The sequence below is a fragment of the Entelurus aequoreus genome, linkage group LG26 (assembly GCF_033978785.1).
Source record: "Entelurus aequoreus isolate RoL-2023_Sb linkage group LG26, RoL_Eaeq_v1.1, whole genome shotgun sequence".
NCBI lineage: Eukaryota > Metazoa > Chordata > Actinopteri > Syngnathiformes > Syngnathidae > Entelurus > Entelurus aequoreus.
Window position 1 is genome coordinate 27,582,641 of NC_084756.1, and position 23,449 is coordinate 27,606,089.

Below are 23,449 nucleotides of genomic sequence, written 5' to 3' on the forward strand. Positions count from 1 at the left end.
GTATGTGGAATCAAATGATGGAATGGATTAAGTAAAGATGTTAAAAATTGTACTGATATGATCCACTTTAAGAAGTTGTTCAAAATAATAGTGCTTACAAAGTACATAGAAGAAAAATTATGAGAAATACTTCTAACCTTATTAAAAATAAGATATTCTTCATCTCAGTATGTTAATAATGACTGAATTAATTAATTACATATTATAAAACTGTTGTGTATATTAATTCATAGATGTTATTTTATTATATAAAAAGGTCAGTAAATGATACTATATCATTGTAAACGCTTTGAAGTGGGAAAGGGGTAGGATTAAATAAGCTTTGCTTCTTCCTACTCCTTTTCGGGCATGATGTAAAATTAAATGATATGAAATTGTGTGACGTATTAAGATGTAAGTGTGTTCATGTTTGAAATAAACTAAAGAAAGGAAGAAGGAAAGAAAGAAGAATGTGTCAGTGCGTGGACTATGGCGGCGCAAATTACTGCGCGGATTGCTTTCCCAGGATGCAAAACAACTAGACTGGACTTGGCTTGAAGGTAAATACATCATTTAATTTTACTATAACAAAAGAGCAAACTAAAGGCGCGCACAAGGCGGAAGTACAAACTTGGCTAAGAAAACAAAACTAGCACTTGGGCAAAAACTGTGAACATGAAATAAATAACACTTGCTAAGTGTGACATGAATAAACAAACACTTACTTGAAAAGCATTGAACTATGGCATGGAACACGTAATCAATGGAGTAACAGGGATAACAGAGTTAATGTCGCCAGGCTGACTTCCTGACAACTGCAAGCCTGAAGACTGGCGACATGATTAGTGAAAACAAGTGCGTGGCTCAAAATGTGAAACAGGTGAAACTAATGGTTGCTATGGTGACAAAACAAAGGGAGTGAAAAAGCAGGAACTAAGTGACCTAAACCAAACAGGACATGACTAAAACAAAACATGATCCCACAGACATGACAGAATGAGTGATTATTACATTTTCACAGAAGTGTAGATAGAACATGTTAAAAGAGAAAGTAAGCAGATATTAACAGTAAATGAACAAGTAGATTAAATAATCAATTTTCTACCGCTTCTCCTTCATATTTTTGACAAAATAATAGAATGTGAAATGACACAATATGTTACTTTACACAAGCCTTTGTTTGCTTATTTACTACCTAAAGAGAAGTTGTCTTGTATGTTCACTATCTTATTTAATGACAAAATTGTTCTTTGATGGCAATAAGAAACATATGTTTAATGTACAGTAATATTTTTTGGTTAAAATAAAGTTATATTGCCATTTTTGTGGTCCCCTTTATTTATAAAAGTATTAAAAATATCGGAAAACATTTTGGTATCGGGACAACCCTAATACCAAATAGTGTTGACCCGATACTAGAGTTGTATCGATGTATCGAAACGGTAATAATGTTAACCGCAGTGAAACTTGACGGTTAGAATTACAGTTTTTAATAAAAATGACCAAAAAAACGTGATTGATACATACTCTTTGATAAACTCACGGACGGACTGGCTTAAATGCTAACATAAAAACAAGAGACATTAACGTATTTCCCCATTAAGGAACGACATACACTACCGTTCAAAAGTTTGGGGTCACCCAAACAATTTTGTGGAATAGCCTTTATTTCTAAGAACAAGAATAGACTGTCAAGTTTCAGATGAAAGTTCTCTTTTTCTGGCCATTTTGAGCGTTTAATTGACCCCACAAATGTGACGCTCCAGAAACTCAATCTGCTCAAAGGAAGGTCAGTTCTGTAGCTTCTGTAACGAGCTAAACTGTTTTCAGATGTGTGAACATGATTGCACAAGGGTTTTCTAATCATCAATTAGCCTTCTGAGCCAATGAGCAAACACATTGTACCATTAGAACACTGGAGTGATAGTTGCTGGAAATGGGCCTCTATACACCTATGTAGATATTGCACCAAAAACCAGACATTTGCAGCTAGAATAGTCATTTACCACATTAGCAATGTATAGAGTGTACTTCTTTCAAGTTAAGACTAGTTTAAAGTTATCTTCATTGAAAAGTACAGTGCTTTTCCTTCAAAAATAAGGACATTTCAATGTGACCCCAAACTTTTGAACGGTAGTGTATATTAGGAATAGAATATATGATTAAATTAGTCAGAATAAGTAAGAATGTTAAGGATAAATTAATAAATAAATAGGTCCTGGAGTATATACAAATAATACTGCATATTTCAGTAACAGTCTAGTTCAGTGGTTCTTAACCTGGGTTCGATCGAACCTTAGGGGTTCGGTGAGTCGGTCGGGCTCAGGGGTTCGGCGGAGGTCAAGACACACCCGACTCATCGTGTAAATAAAAACTTCTCCCTATCGGGGTATTACGGATACGGCAACAGCAGAAGTCAGACTGATTTGCAGGTGTGTAATTTGTTGTGAGTTTATGCACTGTGTTGGTTTTGTTCTTTGAACAAGGTGATGTTCATGCACGCTTCATTTTGTGCACCAGTAAAAAAAACATGGTAACACTTTAGTATGGGGAACATATTCATCATTAATTAGTTGCTTATTAACATGCAAATTAGTAACATATTGGCTCTTAACTAGTCATTATTAAGTACTTATTAATGCCTTATTCGGCATGGCCTTATTATAACCTTAACCCTGGCCCTAACCCTCTAACCCTAACCAAATAACTCTAAATTAAGTATTTGTTACTTAAAATATGTTCCCCATACTAAAGTGTTACCAAAAACATATAACTTTGTCTTGACTATGAAAAAAACAAACATTTTATTTTTCACTAAAGAAGGGTTCGGTGAATGCGCATATGAAACTGCTGGGGTTCGGTACCTCCAACAAGGTTAAGAACCACTGGTCTAGTTTAACTTAAAAGTAAGTTGTGTTGTTGCTGTGGTGTTCAAAGTCCGGCCTGCAGCTCATCGTTCGTTCTAAACACAAAGTTAAACACCTCACATTTAAACAATTCCAAACGATTGCACGATTATTATAACACAAAGCCAAGTTTTACATTTTGACCTACATTGCATTGCATGGACAAAGTTAGGACACCCCTGCTGTGTTATGTATGTGGATATTAGATTTTGTATACAAGATGGGAATATGCTATCTTTAATTGGACTCAAATTGAACATACAAAATCCCTTTAACACATTTCCAAGGGATTAGTCAGACAAATATATTAGCTTGGTCTCTTCGCTTTTCCTTCCTCATTCCTTTTCTATTTGTGATGCCAAGAAAAATAATTCAGCTGCTTGCTCGGCTCAGAGCAGCTGATATGTGCAAGTTATGTAAGCAAAATGTTCCCGTTGAGGACATGTCAGCAACTGTCGCTGACCTTTGCCTTCATTTGCCCTCACCCTTTGATGCGATACCCCCAGGGGTTCAAGGTCAACCCCCTGCTAACTTGTTCACTCGCCACGGGAGATACGGTAAATGTCTCTGTAAGCAAAGATGAGTTTGGTGTTTACTTTTGGCAGGTGGTGACTGACACATCGGAAAAATGAGCTCTCTTTTGAAAGAGAGGATCGTGGGTATGAATTTGTAGTATTTGTCTACAGGGGCTTCTCAGTGTGTATTGTAAATACAAAACCCAAAACCAGGGAAGTTGGAACGTTGTGTAAATCGTAAATTAAAACAGAATACAATGATTTGCAAATCCTTTTCAACCTATATTTAATTGAATACACTGCAAAGACAATATATTTTAATGTTCAAACAGGCTCATTGGGAACAGGTGGGTGCCATGATTGGGTATAAAAGCAGATTCCATGAAATGCTCAGTCATTCACAAACAAGGATGGGGCGAGGGTCACCACTTTGTCAACAAATGCATGAGCAAATTGTAGAACAGTTTAAGAACAACATTTCTCAACAAGCTATTGCAAGGAATTCCGTAATATCATCAAAAGGTTGAGAGAATCTGGAAAAATCACTGCACGTAAGCGTAATAAACATTGAATGCCCGTCACCCTCGATCCCTCAGGCAGTACTGCATCAAAAAGAGACATCAGTGTGTAAAGGATATCACCACGCGGGCTCAGGAACACTTCAGAAAACCGCTGTCAGTAACTACAGTTTGTCGCTACATCTGTGAGTACAAGTTAAAGGCCTACTGAAAGCCACTACTAGCGACCACGCAGTCTGATAGTTTATATATCAATGATGAAATCTTAACATTGCAACACATGCCAATACGGCCGGGTTAACTTATAAAGTGCCATTTTAAATTTCCCGCCACACTTCCGGTTGAAAACGTCTAGATATGATGACGTATGCGCGTGACGGAATCAGTTGATGCGGAAGTATTGGTACCCCATTGAATACAATACAAAAAAGCTCTGTTTTCATTACAAAATTCCACAGTATTCTGGACATCTGTGTTGGTGAATCTTTTGCAATTTTTTTAATGAACAATGAAGACTGCAAAGAAGAAAGTTGTAGGTGGGATCGGTGTATTAGCGGCGGACTACAGCAACACAACCAGGAAGACAGAGATGTGTAGCAGACGCGTTAGCCGCCAAACTCACCTTAACTTCCTCCGTCTCGCCGACCGCATCTGTGATCGGGTGAAGTCCTTCGTCGCACCGTCGATCGCTGGAACGCAGGTGAGCACGGGTGTTGATGAGCAGATGAGGGCTGGCTGGCGTAGGTGGATAGCTAATGTTTTTAGCATAGCTCTGTGAGGTCCGGTTGCTAAGTTAGCTTCAATGGCGTCGTTAGCAACAGCATTGTTAACCTTCGCCAGGCTGGAAAGCATTAACCGTGTATTTACATGTCCCTGGTTTAATAGTATTGTTGATCTTCTGTTTATCCTTCCAGTCAGGGATTTATTTATTTTGTTTCTATCTGCAATTAAGCATGATGCTATCACGTTAGCTCCGTAGCTAAAGTGTTTCGTCAATGTATTGTCGTGGAGATAAAAGTCACTGTGAATGTCCATTTCGCGTTCTCGACTCTCATTTTCAAGAGGATATAGTGTCCGATGTGGTTTAAAATACAAATCCGTGATCCACAATAGAAAAAGAAGAGAGTGTGGAATCCAATGAGCCAGCTTGTACCTAAGTTACGGTCAGAGCGAAAAAAGATATGTCTTGCACTGCATCTAGTCCTTCACTCTAACGTTCCTCATCCACGAATCTTTCATCCTGGCGCAAATCGTCGCTTTCTCGGTCCGAATCTCTCTCGCTGCTGGTGTAAACAATAGGAAAATATGAGCAGTCCTTCCCCCGGTGTCGTCACGCTACTTCCGATAGGGGCAAGGCTTTTTTTTATCAGATACCAAAAGTTGCGATCTTTATGGTCGTTGTTCTCTACTAAATCCTTTCAGCAAAAATATGGCAATATCGCGAAATGATCAAGTATGACACATAGAATGGATCTGCTATCCCCATTTAAATAAAAAAAATTCATTTCAGTAGGCCTTTAAAACTACTATGCAAAGCGAAAGCCATTCATCAACAACACCCAGAAACGCCACCGGCTTCGCTGGGCCCGAGCTCATCTAAGATGGACTGATGCAAAGTGGAAAAGCGTTCTGTGGTCTGACGAGTCCACATTTCAAATTGTTTTTGGAAACTGTGGACGTGGTGTCCTCCGGACCAAAGAGGAGAAGAACCATCCGGATTATTATGGGCGCAAAGCTCAAAAGCCAGCATCTGTGATGGTATGGGGGTGTATTAGTGCCCAAGGCACATCTGTGAAGGCACCATTAATGCTGAAAGGTACATACAGGTTTTGGAGCACTATTAGTCTTATTTTGTATATTCCGGAACACCAGCGTCCTCTACAGTAGACATTTGATTTTGGTCTTTTTATTTTGTTAGTTACAGAAGCGCTTTGCTGTTTTTAGAGACCTTATGTAAAAAATGAAAAATAAAAAACTAGTTAAAAAACATCTCTATGAGAGCACTCTAGTGTTTCTACGAATCTGAGTCTCTCACATGTTTTTTGAACTGTTTGAATAGGCCAAATGATGAATAAGAAAGGACCTAAAATAGAACCTTGAGGAACACCACTACTATAATTATATCAGTTGACCAAATGACTACTGACTGCATCTGAGGGAAACAAGCCACAGCAACACCTTAGATACATAAATATATAAATCCCATTACGAAAAAAAAACGTTAATAAAAGGGTGCCTTGAGGAACGCCTCAGTTGTGTAAATTACAAATTGGACCTCTGTGTTCTATGTCCGCTCGCAAGGTTTAAATGTCAATGCAAAAATTCTGCCAATGTGTTTGTGTTCGCAGTGGTCCAAGTTCCTCTGTACAACAAGAGCATGCTCGTGTTTTTAGAAATGTTTGTCTCCGAAGTTTTGAACTGAATTCGGGGTGTCATTTCCGGGCCGGATTTTGTACATTTTGATAATAGATGTGATTTACAATTGAGGTAGAATCATTGGGAGTGCACATGTACTAATAGTGGATTGCTTTGTAATGTTTTTAATCTACAATTTTATTAACAACTAATTCCTGATTACCGTATTTTTCGGACTATAAATCGCAGTTTTTTTCATAGTTTGGCCGGGGGTGCGACTTATACTCAGGAGCGACTTCTGTGTGAAATTATTAACACATTAGCGTAAAATATCAAATAATATAATTTAGCTCATTCACGTAAGAGACTAGACGTATAATATTTCATGGGATTTAGCGATTAGGAGTGACAGATTGTTTGGTAAACGTATAGCATGTTCTATATGTTATAGTTATTTGAATGACTCTTACCATAATATGTTACGTTAACATACCAGGCACCTTCTCAGTTGCTTATTTATGCCTCATATAACGTACACTTATTCAGCCTGTTGTTCACTATTCTTTATTTATTTTCAATTGCCTTTCAAATGTCTATTCTTGCTGTTGGCTTTTATCAAATACATTTCCCCCAAAAATGCGACTTATACTCCAGTGCGACTTATATGTTTTTTTCCTTCTTTATTATGCATTTTCGGCCGGTGCGACTTATAGTCCGGAGCGACTTATACTCCGAAAAATACGGTAATGTGTTTTTCTTTTACTAGTCAACCAAGGGCAATTTTAATTGTAGATGATGAACTGGTAAGGTTTTTTTTTTATAGAACTGCAATGTAATTTCAGTTACTTTAGATCAGGGGTCACCAACGCGGTGCCCGCGGGCACCAGGTAGCCCGTAAGGACCAGATGAGTAGCCCGCTGGCCTGTTCTAAAAATAGCTCAAATAGCAGCACTTACCAGTGAGCTGCCTCTATTTTTTAAATTGTATTTATTTACTAGCAAGCTGGTCTCGCTTTGCCCGACATTTTTAATTCTAAGAGAGACAAAACTCAAATAGAATTTGAAAATCCAAGAAAATATTTTAAAGACTTGGTCTTCACTTGTTTAAATAAATTCATTATTTTTTTTACTTTGCTTCTTATAACTTTCAGAAAGACAATTTTAGGGAAAAAATAAAACCTTAAAAATGATTTTAGAATTTTTAAACACATATACCTTTTTTCCTTTTGAATTCCTTCCTCTTCTTTCCTGACAATTTAAATCAATGTTCAAGTAAATTTATTTTTTTTATTGTAAAGAATAACAAATACATTTTAATTTAATTCTTCATTTTAGCTTCTGTTTTTTCGACGAAGAATATTTGTGAAATATTTCTTCAAACTTATTATGATTAAAATTCAAAAAAATGATTCTGGCAAATCTAGAAAATCTGTAGAATCAAATTTAAATCTTATTTCAAGGTCTTCTTAATTTCTTTTAAAAATTTTGTTCTGGAAAATCTAGAAGAAATAATGATTTGTCTTTGTTAGAAATATAGCTTGGTCTAATTTGTTATATATTCTAACAAAGTGCAGATTGGATTTTAACCTATTTAAAACATGTCATCAAAATTCTAAAATTAATCTTAATCAGGAAAAATTACTAATGATGTTCCACAAATTCTTTTTTTTTTTTTTTCCAAATATTTTTATTGAATTTTGCAGACAATACAGCATGATGAATCATGGCAACAGCAAGTTGGAGTATCTGCACATTTTTCAATAAGTAACATAATAAACCCCATCCCTTACCATACCCACCCACTTAATTCCCAAGGTAATTGTCGCCTAGTGCCCACAACAAATATAGACACACATGAATATATGCAAACTTAGCTTCAATCTAACAAACTATATTGAAGTAAATAAAGAGTAAATAAGGTGAAATAAATAAATAAATAATACCTAAGATATACAATAAAATATAACGTAAAAGTAAATAAACACAAGGAATGAGGGGGGGGGGGGGGGGGGGGGGGGGGTCTTCAGCGGTCAGTTCTGTCTAAGTTGGGTTACCCGAATCGCTTGGGGTGATGTCAAGCTTGTCCCTAATAAGGTCCAGGAGGGGGCCCCAAGTTTTATGGAAAGATGCCACAGATCCTTTCTGCGAGAACCGAAGCTTCTCTAATTGCAGACACCGCAAGACATCTTGTATCCAATTGTTATGGCTCGGCGGAGACGCAAGCTTCCATTTAAAAAGAATTGTACGCCTAGCCAGCAGAGTCGTTAACGCAATGACATGACGAGCGGTTGCAGGTAAACCGTCCACCTGTGGAACGCCAAAAAGGGCAGTCAGCGGGCTGGGTGTTATTGTTCTATCAAGGGCCTGCCCGACAGTGTCAAAAATAGCCGACCAAAAACTTGAGAGTTTTGGGCACGTCCAGAACATATGCAAATGGTCAGCTGGGGATTGTCTACAGCGGTTACAAGCGTCGCTATGGTTGGGGTATATTTTAGCCAGTCTAGCATTAGTAAAATGTGCTTTATGTAGTATCTTACATTGTATTAGGCCATGCCTAGCGCATATAGATGATGAATGCACCAGCCTCAAAGCTTCTCTCCACCGCCCATCAGGTATAGGTGCCCCAAGGTCATGCTCCCAGGATTCTCTGGCAGGTGAAGTGTTGAGTGGATTCAGAAAGCAGATTTCATTATATATTACAGATATCAAACGTCGTTTGTCAGAGTCAAAGGAGAGAAACCGATCAATTTCTGCTTCTGGGGGGCGGTTGGGAAAATGGGGAAATTGTTTTTTAATAAAATGCCTTATTTGAAGGTATCGGAAGAAATGTGTATTAGGTATATTGTATCTTGTTGACAGAGAAGCGAACGAAGAGAACACTCCATCGTGGTACAGGTCGTTGAGGATTTTAAGGCCGTTAGTTGACCAGGTGCGAAACGCAGAATCAGAGCAGGCAGGGATAAAGGCGGGATTGTTCAAAATCGGAGCACCGCTGGAAGCTTTGTGCAGGCCATGATGTTTCCTAAATTGAGTCCAAATTTTAATAGTATTTTTAACAACTGGGTTTAGGGAGGTCCCCAATGAACATAAGGGTAGCTGTGAGCAAATCACCGCGTGCAGGGAACCATTAGACGATGCTACCTCTATGTGAGCCCAAGGTGGACAGGCGGCTGGGGAGTCGCAGCGGACCCAGTACAGAAGTTTATTGATATTGCAGGCCCAAAAATAATTTCTAAAGTTTGGAAGTGCTAGACCACCCTCCGTCTTAGGGAGCTGTAGAATGGCTTTCCTAAGGCGGGCTGGCCTGTTTTGCCAAATGAAAGCAAGAAGTTGTTGATCAAGGCCAACAAAAAATGATTTGTTGAGACATATAGGGATGTGTTGAAAGAGATATAAAAATTTCGGAAGTAAAATCATTTTTATGAGGTTAGTGCGGCCAACCAGGGAGAGGGGGAGGGCAGCCCACCTGGACAAGTCCGATTTACATTTGTCTAACAGTGCTTGAAAGTTTTTACGAAACAGCTCTGTGGGAGAATTCGAGACAAACACGCCCAGATATTTAAAACCGTCCTCCGAGATCCTAAAGGGGAATTGTGAGCGCGGGAGTGACCTTGCCAAATTATTCACAAAAAATAGTTCGCTTTTCTGAATATTCAGTTTGTACCCTGACAAGCGACCGAACTGATCTAGAATCGATAGTATATGGGGAAGCGAGGACGATGGGTCCGAAACGAACAACAGAAGATCATCTGCATATAGGGAGAGCTTATGAACCCGACCAAAACGAGTGATACCCTTAAATTCCTCCGAATTCTTAAGCCAAATAGCAAGCGGTTCAATGGCTATATTAAACAGCAAGGGTGAAAGCGGACATCCCTGCCGGGTCCCACGCTGGAGAGGGAAGTAAGCTGAACGGATGCCGTTAGTATGTACGGAGGCAAGCGGAGTCTCGTACAGGACTCTAACCCAAGAAATAAATTTAGGATCAAAACCAAATTTCTCCATAATAAAAAATAAATAGCCCCACTCCACCCTATCGAACGCCTTCTCCGCATCCAGCGCCACCACAACCTCCGGAGTATCAGATGGCGGAGTGAGAACTATGTTCAACAATCTTCTGGTATTGAAGAATGGATGTCTCCCCAGCATGAAGCCTGTCTGATCGGCCGAAATTATTAAGGGCATCACGGTTTGAAGACGCGTAGAGAGAACTTTCGCCAGAATCTTACAGTCCACATTCAAGAGCGAGATCGGTCTGTAGTTACCACAAGAGGTAGCATCCCTGTCTTTCTTAAGAAGTAATGAAATGGAAGCCTCTGACAGAGTCCCTGGTAAGCGGCCGGCGTTGAAGGAATCATTGAACATTCTTGCTAAAATGGGGGATAACAGTAATGAGTAAGCCTTGTAAAATTCAACTGTGAAGCCATCAGGACCGGGCGACTTTCCATTTTGCATAGATCGAATTGCCTCCTGTATCTCTGACGAGGAAATGGGTCTACCCAGCTCCCTGGCAATGTTTACATCAATGCAAGGATATGTTAATGAATCGAGGGGGTTGGGGCAAATCGCGGAGATAGGAGAACATTCAGAAGTGTATAATTTAGTGTAAAATTCAGAAAAACACTTATTAATATCAACTGGGTCAGAAGTATAACTACCATCGGGTAGTTTAATTTTGGGAATCGACCGCGATGCGCAAGCAGCCCTGGCCCGTTGAGCTAAAAGTCGGCCGGCCTTGTCTCCATGTTCATAGAAGCATTGTTTGGATTGTCGCAGTTGTCTTTCTACTATGTGCGTCATAAGCAGGTCATGTTCCGAATGTAGCAGAATACGTTTTTTATACAGGGATGGAGATGGACAAACAGCGTATACATTGTCGAGGTCGAGGAGTTCTTTAGCAATTTCCGTCAGCCTAGCCCTCTCAGTCCTCCTCATCCTGGAAATATAAGCGATCACCTGTCCCCGGACAGTAGCCTTAAGTGCTTCCCACAAGATGCTATTTTCAATGTCAGGGGTGTCATTAAACTCAATATAGGTACGAATTTCTGTTTCAACAAAATCTTTGAACTTAATGTCCGAGAGCAAGTGAGAGCTGAACCTCCACATTGTGCGGCCGGTCACACCTTGCGGAAATTTAATGTCGACTGAAATTGGCGCGTGGTCAGAGACGGCTATCGGGTGGTAGTCACATGCGCTAATACAATGCAAGAGATTGTTATCTATTAAAAAGAAATCAATACGGGAAAACGAATGGTGAACGTGTGAGAAGAATGAAAATGCCTTCCCATGCGGGTTCCTGAATCTCCAGGGATCTGAAAGTCCTACTTGGTTTGCATAAGATGACACAGCCTCTGCTGCTTTGGATAGTGTATTTCGAGTATGGGAGGATCGATCAAGAATCGCATCCTGGACTAAGTTAAAATCCCCGCCTACGATTATGCGGTGGCTATCGACGTTGGGGATCCTAGCAAAAAGTCTTGTGAAAAAAGTGTCATCATCCCAGTTAGGTGCATACACAGAGACTAAAATTACTGGTGTGTTCTGTAACGTGCCCGAAACCACAACATAGCGACCTTCATTATCTTCTATAACGTCTGCTGGCTCAAACATAACACGCTTATGGATAATTATGGCTGAACCTCTAGCCCTAGCAGAAAATTTGGAATGGAATAAGTGGCTCATCCAAGACCTCTTAATACGGAGAATTTCTGATGTCTTCAGGTGTGTTTCTTGCAGAAACATAATGTCCCCTTTAAGATGCTGCAGCCGAGTTAAGACTTTACCAATTTTGACAGCGTTGTTCATGCCCTTGGTGTTCCAAGAGATGATACGCACTCCGCCACTCGTCATCCTACCAGCATCCGCCATCTATTAGACCCCAACAGTAAATCTGTGTGACACGCCTTAGACCCCACGGGGAGGGACGGGAGGGAGAGAGGGAAGACATAGCAGCAAAAAAAATAAAAAAATAATAACAAAATAGTACAAAACACCAAACTAGTAATGACAGAAAGACACATTTCAACAAACCCCAATAGATTAGAATGCAATTACCCTTACTACCCACCCTAAATAAGAACCTTATCTGAGCTCTCTCGCTCTTACTTAGCCTAACTTGACTAATGTTAACTTCCGGAGTCTCCTCCCTTACAGTAGCAGTAATGAACTCCATAAAGCGAAATAAGAATTTAAAGTGAGCCTACTATCATGAGACGCATCCCAACCTGAGTGTATAGTAATATAGGAAATATTAAACCGAAATAAACAAACAAGGCACATACCGAAATGTACAGTGCACTGCACCAGTAGCTGTAGTGATGTTTTTTGGACCAAGGAGTGCCTCATAATGTGCATACGAATAACTAGTTCGGATTAAAACAAATTAGGATGCATAATCAAAATGTGTTACAAATAGCTTGGCCCCTCAGGAAAAAGAAGAAAGAACGCCCGGTACGGAGCGGAACAAACAAACAGACCAAAAATAGTTACGACCATCTATGTTGGAAATTATGTGACCACCGTTAGCCAGTGTGTAAATTGCAACACTCAAACATTGCTTCCTATTATGAACACACGTCTAAAATGGTGGTCAAGGTTTAGAACAGCAAAACAAACAAAGGCCCACAATGTCCACAGTGAATGTAAAGTTATCATAAGTCAGGCCTCTGAAAAAGTTGGAACTTACAGTCTTTATTCCAGGAGCTGCACAGTCCTGGTGCAAATTGTTGTCATGTCCAGACGTATTTTAGTGGTAAATAGCCATCCAAGCCCATCAGGTATCTTGCGTGCGGATTGATGTCAAGAAGTCCTCAGCCTCTGTAACCGATCCGAGTCTCTTCTTACCACCATCCTTCGTTACTATGACAAGCCTGGCCGGGAACAGTAATGCTGGTCGTAGGCCCATTTGGTAGAGCTTCGGCATCACATCGCGGTATTTTTGGCGTTGTTCCACCACTTCAGGTGCGTAGTCCTCGAAGATGGCGACGGGGTACCCTCGGTGTTGTAGCTTGCCTCTCCTGGCCCTGGCCTCGCGGATAATTCTCTCCTTCACCTGGTACTTGTGTAGCCGTATCAGAACGGGCCTCGGTCTCTGGTCTGGCTTCGGCTTGCTAGCGAGTGTTCGATGAGCCCAGTCGCACTCCGGCGGTGATTCAAAGAAATCCTCGTCAAAAATCTCCTTCAGTAGTTCCGCAAAAAAGGTAGTTGGACGTGGCCCCTCCACGGACTCTGGTATGCCGACCACTCGGATGTTGTTTCGCCGACTCCGGGATTCGAGGTCGCTAACTTTAGCACGTAGCTTAGCCTCGATGTCCGTTAGCTTAGCACATGTTGCTTCCAGTGCTAGCAGGCGTTCGTCTTGCAAAGTAGCATTTTCTTCGAGTGAGGTAATTTTCTGAGAGTGTTCAGAGACCTTGGTGTGTACCTTATCAATCTTTGTCTCGAGTGTAGAAATTGCTGTCCTGAAGTCCGTGGAGAGGGCCTGGCGGTGTTCTTCCAGAAGCTTAGCTATAGCCGACATACTGACTTCACCGGCACCTCCGTCGGAAGAGCTAGGTCCGGCCCCGGTATCTCTGGCGTTCCGCTTCGTCGAGTGAGTTGGCATTTCTTGCCGGTTGCAACTCCGGAGTAATATATTCACCAGCTCGCTGGCTTTGTTTATGGAGTTTTAAAAGAGTGGCAATGTAAAAAGTTGTGGGAGGGAGACTCAACGCGTGTCTACTCCATCTTGCCCAGACCGGAAGTCCCACAAATTCTTTTTTTAAGTTTTTCTCTTCTTTTTTTTGGTTGAATTTTGAATTTTAAAGAGTCGAAATTAAAGATAAACTATATTTCAAAATGTAATTGTCATTTTTTTCGTGTTTTCTTATCTTTTAAACCGTTCAATTAAGTGTAAATATCATTAATTATTAATAATAACATAGAGTTAAAGGTAAATTGAGCAAATTGGCTATTTCTGGCAATTTATTGAAGTGTGTATCAAACTTGTAGCCCTTCGCATTAATCACTACCCAAGAAGTAGCTCTTGCTTTCAAAAAGGTTGGTGACCCCTGCTTTAGATTATCCAAGTCAATGCCAACACTTTATTTATTTATTTATTTTCAACATAGCAGTTTGACCCTAATCGTCCTTAATAATGTTCTGATGCAGACTGTTTTTAATTATTTGTTGTTGGGGGGGTTTTTTGCCAAAAAAAACCGCCTATAGAAGCAGAAAAACCATTGTAGTGTGGCAGTTGCAACAACCATTACTGCCACCTACAGCACTGGAGTGTAACAAAATGTATTCATCCAATCAATTTAAATGACCCCATAATGTTATTAACTTGCGTATCTTGTGTCCCTATCAGAACAGAGTTGTAACTCTATTACAACTATAATCTCAAGCTATGTCTTCTCCATTGTCCGTCCTGTTTAGACAAGAATAAAGGTCTCTTGTTCACAATCTACTAGGCAGCTCGAGGCAATGTAAGGCAGACAAAAAAATCATTGAGCAGCAGTCAGTGGATTGCATAAGCATGAGTACCGACTGCAAATGAGCATGCGCTTCCACATAAAAGGATGACTGTGGTTATTGGAAGACCTTTAAAGTGTCCCAGACCAGTGTGGCGCTCTCACTGTGAGAGGAATGTTGCTAACATCTCCACAGTGCATGCTGGGACATACATCATATTGAATTACAGATAATGTGAGGCAGAGAGCTTGCATTCATGCTACTTTAAAGCCATTTGTCTAACTTAGTGGACTTTTTCTGGTCTTACTTTTAGGCATTCTGCTTAAATGTATGTTCTTGCCTTGACATCATCAAATGAAGAATAATAGCTAAGGGAGAAGTGGTCGTACACTTTCTAAAAAAATGTGGCTCCCAAATTGATTTGGTCGAATAGCCCTTATCTATAATACGAACGCAAGGTTTTGCAATATTGTAAATATTAGGTATGGCAATGTACTCCCAAACAGGAGACTAAGGCCCAATCCCAATACACCCCTTCACCCTAATTTTTAGCCCTGTCACTACATTTTGTGCGTTCCAGTGAAGGTAGTGACTCTTTGCATGTAGAGCTAGTGACCATGACGAGAAGTAGGAGGTAAGAATCTAGCCCTTCAGAGGGAAGCATTTGTGATGCCAGAGAAAAATGCACAAGTTATTGTGGAGGTTGCCCTACCGGGGGTTCTTCAGACCACCAAGCACCGACATGAGAGTCCGTTTCAGGGTTACAATATTGTTTTATTTTGCAGTCAGTCCGTGGGCTGCTTTCCAGCAAGTGTCTCTTGTTGTATACAGAGTGACAGGTGATTAGATAACAAGGCCCAGGTGCGCCATCTACGCACCTGTCGCTGACTTCGAGGCCGGTCCTGGCACACCCCGCCTCGCTGCAGGCCCGCAGGCCACGCCCCCCTCCACAGTTATATAATATATTATGTGCAGCTGGGATAGGCTCCAGCATCCCCGCAACCCCGTAAGGGACAAGCGGTAGAAAATGGATGGGGGATGTTAGTTTGGAGCGTTAGTTTGTAATGTTAGCCAGCTAGTCACGCTAGCTAACGTTAGACTAAAGTACTAAATAATAATACTAAAATACTAAAACTTTAAATCAGGGGTGTCAAACTCAAATACAGAGTGGGCCAAAATTTAAAACTGAACAAAGCCGCGGGCCAAGGTTGAACAAATTAGCCTTTTTAATAGGGACCCAAACAAGTTTTGCATTTAATATTAAACAAGCAAGGCTTATATAACTTTATAGTGACATGCAAAATCGAGTTTCAAATAATAATAATAATAATAAAAAAATATCAATGGCATATCAAATAAAATGTAAATAAAAATTTAATGCCTCTTTTCTATTTGCAGCCTTCTGAGGTAAATATAAAAATAAATTTTTTCCACAGGCTAATAAATGTGAAAATAAAATAACAATAATGAATGAATCAAACATTCAAGCCTTGAAGTAGCAAGAGAGTGCATGAATAAAACGCTAATGATTGCTCAATTTGCTACACAGATTTGCTTTAACACTGAATATGGAACAAGCAACGCTTATATAACTTAATAGTGCAAAATCAACTTTCAAAAAACAAACGAAAAAACATCAATGGTGTATTAAATGAAATTTAAATAAAAAATTGAATGCCTCTTTTCTATTTGCAGCCTTCTGAGGTAAATATCAACATTAACTTGGTGGGGAGGGGCAGGGTTGGGGGGTGGGGTTTGGTAGTAGTGGGGGTGTATATTGTAGCGTCCCGGAAGAGTTAGTGTTGCAAGGGGTTCTGGGTATTTGTTCTGTTGTGTTTATGTTGTGTTACGGTGCGGATGTTCTCCCGAAATGTGTTTGTCATTCTTGTTTGGTGTGGGTTCACAGTGTGGCGCATATTTGTAACAGTGTTAAAGTTGTTTATACGGCCACCCGCAGTGTGACCTGTATGGCTGTTGACCAAGTATGGCTTGCATTCACTTGTGTGTGTGTCAAAGCCGCATATAGAATGCGACTGTGCTGTTTGTATGGAGAAAAAGCGATGCCTCTAAGTCACGCCCCCAATAATAATGTCCGGGTGGAAATCGGGAGAAATTCGGGAGAATGGTTGCCCCGGGAGATTTTCGGGAGGGGCACTGAAATTCGGGAGTATCCCGGGAAAATCGTGAGGGTTGGCAAGTATGATATCTGGCCCGCGGGCCAGAGTTTGACACCCATGCTTTAAAGCTTGCGAATGTGAAAACATTAACGTTACAAAATTAATAAGAGACAACAGTCGTAGATGGCGGCTTCTTCTCTGTGTAGTTCTGCGTTTCTTCAACAACCGAAGCATGATGAATGTAAAAAAACCCAAAAACATCTCAGCCGTTAACTTCATTGCTGTTGGGTTTGTTGTGTAATGGTGGGACTAGAGGGCTGTACAGTACACAGCTACTAATAAAGTACCTTGGTCTAAGTGAATTAAAAAAATATACTATTGCCTTTGGAAAACACCGGTAGTTATTTATTTATTTATTATTATTTTTTAAAACATTTTTCTTCTTCAAAGTGCAATAATAAAACATCATTTTTGATTTAAAGATGACCTGTTTTGCAAAACCAAATTTTAATAGTACTTGTTGTTAAATGTTTTTGTGTATTATTTGGGATCTGCATAAGTCTCTAAAATTTGAAATAAAATCATGGAGTATTGTTAATCATTTTACCTTAAAAAAGTAATTAGTTACAGTTACAAATTACTTTTCCCAAAAGGTAATTGATTGGCAACTCAGTTACCTCATTATAAGAGTAATTAGTTACTTAGCAAAGTAACTGTAAGGTTATTTTTCATTTCGTTATTTTATACCCTATTACGTTCGTTAACATTTTTTAAATTTTTGTATTTTTTTTTTTTTTTTTTTTTTTTTTTTCGGTAGTTATTTTTCACCCACATGTGCTGCCATGCGGTGGTGACGTTGCTGAGCCGAGGCAAGATGCATTTCTGTGTCAAAACGCACACACTGAGAGCATGCAATCATAATAATCGTCCAAAGGAATAATGACAAAATAACAGCAATTCTACCGGTTAATAAAAAAAGGGTGCGTGAAAAACTGTCAATAAAGATGACGCTTTAAAGACGGAAGTGCTGCTTTCAAACATGCCTCGCCCAATGTGTCAATACAGCGTTACCACCGTTGCTTCAAATTTAGATAAACATTCAAATAAAAAAAATTCAGACCTGCACAAGGAGTTTAAAGCATGACAGGTAATATGGTAAACAGTTTCCTCCATGCACATATACAGTAGGTATGAGACACGCATGCAGCTGGTTAGCTTGTTGAAAATTATTACAGCAGTCCAAACCGTCCACGTCCTGTAAAATAATGCAAGTAAATTGACTGAATTTCATAACAAATTCCAACTTTTTCATTTGTGTTTTATCTTTAACAATGTATGTTTTACCTGCTACTTGTCTTATCTGTGTACTTTTAGCATTGTTTTCAGTGTTTATGAATTAATTCATCTGTCTTAAAGCACAGGTCAAAATTGGTAACATATTACATTACATCAGGGGTCACCAGCCTTTTTGAAAGCAAGAGCTACTTCTTGGGTACTGATTAATGCGAAGGGCTACCAGTTTGATACACACTTAAATAAATTGCCAGAAATAGCCAATTTGCTCAATTTACCTTTAACTCTATGTTATTATTAATAATTAATGATATTTACACTTAATTGAACGGTTTAAAAGAGGAGAAAACACAAAAAAAAATGACAATTAAATTTTGAAACATAGTTTATCTTTAATTTCGACTCTTTAAAATTCAAAATTCAACCGAAAAAAAGAAGAGAAAAACTAGCTAATTCGAATCATTTTGAAAAAATTAAAAAAATAATTTATGGAACATCATTAGTCATTTTTCCTGATTAAGATTAATTTTAGAATTTTGATGACATGTTTTAAATAGGTTAAAATCCAATCTACACTTTGTTAGAATATATAACAAATTGGATCAAGCTATATTTCTAACAAAGACAAATCATTATTTCTTCTAGATTTTCCAAAACAAAAACAAAAAAACAAAAAAAAAAAGACTTTGAAATAAGATTTAAATTTGATTCTACAGATTTTCTAGATTTGCCAGAATAATTTTTTTGAATTTTAATCATAATAAGTTTGAAGAAATATTTCACAAATATTCTTTGTCAAAAAAACAGAAGCTAAAATGAAGAATTAAATTAAAATACATTTATTATTCTTTACAATAAAATAAAATAAATACTTGAACGTTGATTTAAATTGTCAGGAAAGAAGAGGAAGGAATTTAAAAGGTAAAAAGGTATATGTGTTTAAAAATCCTAAAATCATTTTTAAGGTTGTATTTTTTCTCTAAAATTGTCTTTCTAAAAGTTATAAGAAGCAAAGTAAAAAAATAAATGAATTTATTTAAACAAGTGAAGACCAAGTCTTTAAAATATTTTCTTGGATTTTCAAATTCTATTTGAGTTTTGTCTCTCTTAGAATTAAAAATGTCGAGCAAAGCGAGACCAGCTTGCTAGTAAATAAATACAATTTAAAAAAAATAGAGGCAGCTCACTGGTAAGTGCCGCTATTTGAGCTATTTTTAGAACAGGCCAGCGGGCTACTCATTTGGTCCTTACGGGCTACCTGGTGCCCGCGGGCACCGCGTTGGTGACCCCTGCATTACACCTATTCAGCCTGTTGTTCACTATTATTTATTTATTTTAAATTGCCTTTCAAATGTCTATTCTTGGTGTTGGGTTTTATCAAATAAATTTCCCCAAAAAATGCGACTTATACTCCAGTGCGACTTATATACGTTTTTTCCTTCTTTATTATGCATTTTCGGCCGGTGCGACTTATACTCCGAAAAATACGGTACTCGAATATCACGATATAGTCATTTTCTATATCGCACAGAGACAAACACGCGACATATCGAGTATATTCGACATATCGCCCAGCCATAACTGCACCCACCTTAAATGCTGTGCAGTAAAACAAGAAAATGGCATTGTACTGCCGTGTTTTAGTTGGGGCAACAAGTAGGCTGTTATTATGATCCATTAGTGCATGGGGACATTTTACATGTTTTTTCTCAGCAGTTACAAATGATACCAGGCGATGTGAGTTACAAATGATACCATGCAATGTGGCGAGAAATGATTGCTAACTCTTTCTCCCTCCCTTCCTGCTCTCAGGCTATTTTTGAAGTCTTCTCATTAAGTACAAATGTAGCCACTTGATCTCTGGCTCAGCCTCCAATTGACGTTTTTTTGTTCTACTAAAAGGCCCAACTGTTGATAGTTGCTTCTTCGTCTTGTTCCTAATGACCCAAGAGAATACTATGTCCCAGTTCCAAGACCTCCAAGATATTTTTGTCAGGTCTTTCCTTATTCAAATTGAGGACGGGGTCTAATAAGGATTAGAACGCTTCCGCTGTCTCAACAGACATGTTTTATTAGCTTTACTTTTGAGAGGCTTCCCGGCAGCAAAAACCAACGATACATTGAAATGATTTCTCACAGTATTAAAAAACACTCTTTACTTAGTCTGCCACCTCAGCGTTCTCAGCCAGCCTGTGTTCTCAGAGACGAGGTCCTCACATCCTATGCTGCCGGGCAGACCAGCGGTGTCACGCCCACGACCCGTTCTATTTTATCCCGTCTCGGCATTGTCCTCCTTTTGTCTGATCCCTTTTCTTGATCTACGGGATTTACAGTTGCTTGTCTTCATTGTGGGCAGGAGGGTCACTGCGGGATTATTTCATTAGACAAATTGACTCAGACAGGCTGAAACTAGAGAATGTAGGCTAAGTTCAAGCACATTCCATCACAGCCTTTGTTGTAGAAGAAGCGGATAGAGACGTGGCCGCTATTTATTGGCCTAAAATTCTCTTATTGACCTTTTTGACGGACAAGCTTCACAGTGTCTTGGCTGAATGAGCATGTATCGGACACCTCGGTCTCCTTAGACGCATCCTCGCTCATCCATGCAGACTGGACGCTGGCCGAGAGTTAGTGGGCGGCCGAGGGTGGAGTCGGCTCTCTTGGTTGCTTTGTTGGGTCTGCTCCTGTCTCGCCGTATATGGGTTTTGAAATGATGTTTTTGTTTGCTTGCTTGTAGGGCTGCAACTAACAACTAATTTGATAATCGATTAATCTGTCGATTGTTACTTCGATTGATCGATTAATAATCAGATAAAAGAAACAAACTACATTTCTATCCATTCCAGTATTTTATTGGAAAAAAAACAGCATACTGGCACTAGGGATGTCCGATAATGGCTCTTTGCCGATATCCGATATTGTCCAACTCTTTAATTATCGATATCGATATCAACTGATATATACAGTCGTGGAATTAACACATTATTATGCCTAATTTGGACAACCAGGTATGGTGAAGATAAGGTACTTTTTTTAAAAATTAGTAAAATAAGATAAATAAATTAAAAACATTTTCTTGAATAAAAAAGAAAGTACAACAATATAAAAACAGTTACATAGGAACTAGTAATGAATGAAAATGAGTAAAATTAACTGTTAAAGGTTAGTACTATTAGTGGAGCAGCAGCACGCACAATCATGTGTGCTTACGTACTGTATCCCTTGCAGACTGTATTGATATATATTGATATATAATGTAGGAACCAGAATATTAATAACAGAAAGAAACAACCCTTTTGTGTGAATGAGTGTGAATGGGGGAGGGAGGTTTTTTGGGTTGATGCACTAATTGTAAGTGTATCTTGTGTTTTTTATGTTGATTTAATAAAAATAAAAATAAAAATAAAAAAAATAAAAAACGATACCGATAATAAAAAAACAGATACCAATAATTTCCGATATTACATTTTAACGCATATATCGGCCGATAATATCGGCAGGCCGATATTATCGGACATCTCTAACTGGCACCATACTTATTTTGATTATTGTTTCTCAGCTGTTTGTAAATGTTGCAGTTTATAAAATGAAGGTTTATTTAAAAAAAAAATTAAAAAAAGGAGCCTCTGCGCATGCGCATAGCATGGATCCAACGAATCAATGACTATATTAATCGCCAAATATTTTTATAATCGATTTTAATCGATTTAATCGATTAGTTGTTGCAGCCGTAGTTGCTTGTCTATGCATGGTGCAATCGCGTGTGCGCAATATATATTATTGGTTAATTATTTTTATTTTTGTTGTTGTTTTACTTTTGTAGCTGTATGTAGAAACGGCACTGCTGGAGTGGCAGCTGGTTGCATCAGCTCTGTTTCTTTAATGTCCTTTGTGTTCTTTGATGTTTCCCTCCTACACACATGTTTATGTGTGCTATGGCTATAAGGTTATTTTTTTCCTTGGCCTCAGTCTGGACCCCCTCTCCAGGGGCCCAGGCTTGGACAGCGTTTACCTTTTTTGTAAGGGGCGCCGGAAGTTGGCAGACCCGTCAGCGATCCTGTTCTGTCTCCCTGTAATGTTTGTCTGATCTTGAATGGGATTGTGCTGTAAATCTTGATTTCCCCTCGGGGATTAATTAAGTACTTCTGATTCTGATTTTGCTTCTACCCAAAATCCTAGCTACAGTGGTACCTCAATTTACAAATATTCTAAGATAAGAGCTGTCCCTGCATTTAGTTAAGTTTCAAGTAGCGAGCTAATTTAGAATTACACGCCTACCCACCACCTGAAATAGTGACTGTCCAGAGATCGACACGATTTTGCCCTCCAACCAACGGAACTGAGAAAGTTAGTGCGAAGGAGAAGAAACGGACTACCAAATCAGAGAAAAAAAAACATTATAAACATGTCTTACCAGTTAGCAGACCCAGTGAGTCAGCCCGACCACAGCACCGTCAGTGGCGGCTGCTGGTCTTTCAAGTCGCGGAAGCTCATTTTCAGCTACTCTAAACACGAGTACAGTCTTTTAGAATACATTTTAAAATCATTATTTTAGTTTTTAAGTCCATCAATGGTCTGGCCCCAGCATACTTGGCTGATATTTTAACTGTTCGCCACCCAGCAGGGAATCTGCGCCCATCCTTACACACATCTTTGGAAGTACCAAGGACTAGAACTCCCTCCCACCTGAGTTGCGAGCCATCACGGAGCTAGAAGTTTTTAAATCTCAACTAAAAACATATTTGTTTAAATTGGCTTTTAACCAGCAATTGATATAAGTCTTTATTATTACTGTTTTAATATGTGTGGTTTTACTTGCTTTTCACTTATTTGTCCTGTTAAAGGACTTTGTGCACCATTGTGATGTTGTAAAGTGGGATACAAATAAACCTTGTTCGATTGATTGATTGATTGAGTCTCCAATAACAGAAAATATATAAATAAATGCAAAATTTTACAAAGAAAGCATCACTTAGAGCAGGGGTTCTTAAAGGCCTACTGAAAGCCACTACTAGCGACCACGCAGTCTGATAGTTTATATATCAATGATGAAATCTTAACATTGCAACACATGCCAATACGGCCGGGTTAACTTATAAAGTGCAATTTTAAATTTCCCGCTAAACTTCCGGTTGAAAACGTCTATGTATGATGACGTATGCGCGTGACGTCACTAGTTAAACGGAAGTATTGGTACACCATTGAATCCAATACAAAAAAGCTCTGTTTTCATCTCAAAATTCCACAGTATTCTGGACATCTGTGTTGGTGAATCTTTTGCAATTTGTTTAATGAACAATGAAGACTGCAAAGAAG